Source organism: Lepus europaeus, chromosome 15 (genome assembly GCF_033115175.1).
Source record: "Lepus europaeus isolate LE1 chromosome 15, mLepTim1.pri, whole genome shotgun sequence".
In the NCBI taxonomy this organism is placed as follows: domain Eukaryota; kingdom Metazoa; phylum Chordata; class Mammalia; order Lagomorpha; family Leporidae; genus Lepus; species Lepus europaeus.
This window is the reverse complement of record NC_084841.1, coordinates 61,505,760-61,509,218: the sequence shown is the minus strand read 5'-3', so window position 1 is coordinate 61,509,218 and position 3,459 is coordinate 61,505,760. Positions and strand designations below refer to the sequence as shown.

Below are 3,459 nucleotides of genomic sequence, written 5' to 3'. Positions count from 1 at the left end.
CCCTTTCAGCATAGGTAAAACTTCTCATACAATCCATTGGGGTTAAGGGATTCCAGGAGTTTTAGCTCTCTCTAGATCAGAATTCCTAATGCACACCCCTAATTTTCCCCCATCATTGTTTCCTCTCCAAGTCTCCCTGCACTGTCAATAGTTTGGTCTCTCAGGCACAGCAGTGTGGAAAAAATCCCTGTAATCATTCCCTTCTTTGTTACTGGAATCTCAATTTCCTGATTAATAATCAAGCTGAAAAATGGTTACTTTCCAGCCTATGGCTGGAAGGTTGGTCTATGTGATCTGGTTCTGGCCAGGGATCTATGGTCAGGTACTGTCTGTGGGCTTTTTGGAAAGGAAAATGGCACCTGACACTCACATTTTTCCCTTCGTCTTTCCTGTTTCTTCCTACTGTGAGCATGATGACTGACGCTCTTGAACCTAAGAAGTGACACCCAGAATGCAAGCCCCATGCTATAGAAAGTGAAACAGAGATTAAGGTGACTGGGGTCCTGAAGATGTCAGGAACCACCAAGCCAACCCTGCCCTGCCAACCTCTTATTTTCATAAGCTACTGGATCTGGATTTCCTACTATCTACTGCTGAATCTAATTCAGGCACACTGTCTTAACAAGGGAGCTATGTAAGCCAAAGGAGCTGATACAGGAAAGTTATAACAAGCCCATACTTACTGCCCAGACCCCTGCACTTGCTCTCATCTGGACAAGCATGGAGGGGCTGTAAGTGTTGGGAAAGCAAAGGCAAAGACAAGGAAAAGGAAAAAAAAGGAGAGATTTCCACAGGCATTGTTAATATTGCATTGACACAGAGGCACTGTTGTCCCTGCCTACACAGGAAGAGGCTCTGGCAGGACAAATGCCTGGTGCAGTCTGACATGAAAGCAGTGGAATCACTGTAGGGTCTAACTCAGGCCCATTACACCATGTGATTTCAGCTCTGTACATCAGGACATATGTGGCACCCAACCTCTCATCAGCAAGAACCGATGCCCTTGTGCTCTCAGGTATAAATTCCCTGTGACTTGTCCATACTAGACAGAAAATGGGTGGGAGAATAGATGGAAGCTCAAGAGCTCTGCTGGTAGCAAACCACTGACCTATAAAGAATTATCAGTCTTGGCTTCCTGGGGAAAGGCGGTGTGATGGGGAGAAGTTTGTATGGTGGGAGCAGGAGTGAGGAGAAAGGAAGACAGAGGGGGAGGAGGCCCGGCAGAGCAAGGTGGGGACTGCTGGCTGGGTTGCAGAAGTAGTGGCCACGGACAGAACCTGCTGCTTTCTTGCTACTGCTTCGGCTTGCTAATAACCCCTGCCTTCCCACTCCCAACCACTCCCCCCCCCCCCCCCTGGCGGAGAGGGCCGCCTGGCTGTGGATGGGCAGATAGTTCCCCTCTCCTGCCGCCAATCCCTGACTCCAATCAGCACGGAGTTGATGGCAGCAGTGGCGGCAGCAGGCGAGGAGGAAGATGGCAAGGGGGCTGCCGGCCTGCATGGTGGACTGTGGCATGGAGTATTGTTATTAGAGAGTCAGCAAAAGTGGATGATCAAGCTCAAAGGATGGTGATGAAAGATGTTGATGACTTAGACTTCATTGGTGATGAGGCAATAGAAAAGCCTACATATGCAACAAAGTGACTGATTCGTCATGGTATAGTTGAAGATTGGGATTTCATGGAAAAGTTTATAGAACAAGTTGATCTTTAAATATTTAAGGGCAGAACCTGAAGGCCATTATTGTCTTTTGACTGATCCACCACTAAACACTCCAGAAAATAGGGAATATACTACTGAAATAATGTTTGAGTCTTTTAATGTTCCAGGCTTATACATCGCTGTGCAGGCTGTTCTTGCCTTAGCTGCATCCTAGACCTCAAAACAAGTAGAGCAGATATTGACTGGTACGGTAATGGGCAGTGAAGATGGTGTCACTCATGTCATTCCTGTGAATGAAGGATATATGATTGGCAGCTCTATTAAACACATTCCAATTGCAGGTCGAGATATAACATTTTATTCAGCAACTACTGAGACAAAGAAGTAGGAATCCCTCCAGAACAATCCCTGGAAAGTGCTAAGGCAATAAAGGAGCACTATAGTTATGTCTGCCCAGATTTAGTAAAGGAATTTAACAAGTATGAACACAGAATGGTCAAAGAAGATTAAGCAGTACACTGGCATCAATGCTATCTCTAACAAAGAACTTTCCATTGATGTCGGTTATGAGAGGTTTCTGGGACCTGAAATCTTTTTTCACCCAGAGTTTGCTAATACAGATTTTGCACAACCTATCTCATAAGTTGTAGATGAAGTAATTCAGAATTGTCCTACTGATGTCAGACATCCTCTCTATGAGAATATTGTCCTCTCTGGAGGTTCAATGATGTTCAGGGACATTGTTTGCAAAGAGATGTGAAAAGAACCATAGATGCTGAAATTAAGTGAAGAATTGAGTGGTGGTAGATTGGAGCCAAATCTTATTGATGTACAAGTCATTACACACCACATGCAATGATATGCAGTTTAGTTTGGAGGATCAATGCTGGCTTCCACAACTGAGTTCTACCAAGTATGCCACACCAAGAAGGATTATGAAGAAACTGAACATAGCATTTGTCATCACAATCCAACGCTTGGAGTCATATCTTAAAATTGACTTTAGTTCTTGGGGTTAGGGAGGTGGGGAAGAGATAATCTTTAATTACCTGTATGGATGGCTAATTTTGAGGCTTTACACCTGACTTCAAATAGTTAAGACCAAACATGATTATGCAGGAATATGTTAATAAAAATATCAACATGTACATATAGAAGACAGCCAAAATGATTTTCTTTAAATTGAATATTTTAATCTTATGTGTAGCGAAAGTGAGTTTTACCAGTGCCCTGATATTTAGTATATTATTGAATTATCCAAGATTTGATGGGATTTATCAGTATATAGATAGTTCTATAATGCTTGAATTGTATACTTCTAAATGCATGATGCAAGAGCTTGTTTATTTTGTACTTTTTATGCTTTGAGGAAAAAAGTCAAAGACAAACTGTAGTATCTAAGGAAAAAAATGACCAAGTAAAAGATAAATTTAAAAAATAACCTGAGACTTGGTGTACACACTCACAGGATTCTAGTTATTACAAATTGCTCCTCTCTCCTTATCCTTTCCTCTCCACCAGTGGTTCCTTTGCAAATGCTTTTGGAACTAAGAAGCTGTATCTTGGATTAACTGATGCCTGCTAGTGCTTTCTGATAACTTGCATTCTTTCTTGCTTGGACTTTCTTGCTTTAAAAGACAAAGCAAGACAGTTGTACCAGTTTAAAAAAAAAAAAAATCCCACCCAGAAGCCTGAAATCCATATTGGTTAAAAATATTTCAGAAAGAATGTAAACTTACATGTTATATAAAGTAACATAAGCTAAATAGTTGTATAACTGGGCTTTATTGACAAAAAA

At 41.9% G+C, this 3,459-nt stretch overlaps 1 pseudogene; it reads left to right on the top strand.

Moving 5' to 3' along the window:
- The first annotated feature begins 1,664 nt into the window (after positions 1–1,664).
- Positions 1,665–2,655, top strand: LOC133774234 (actin-related protein 3-like; annotated as a pseudogene).
- Positions 2,656–3,459: the final 804 nt, after the last annotated feature.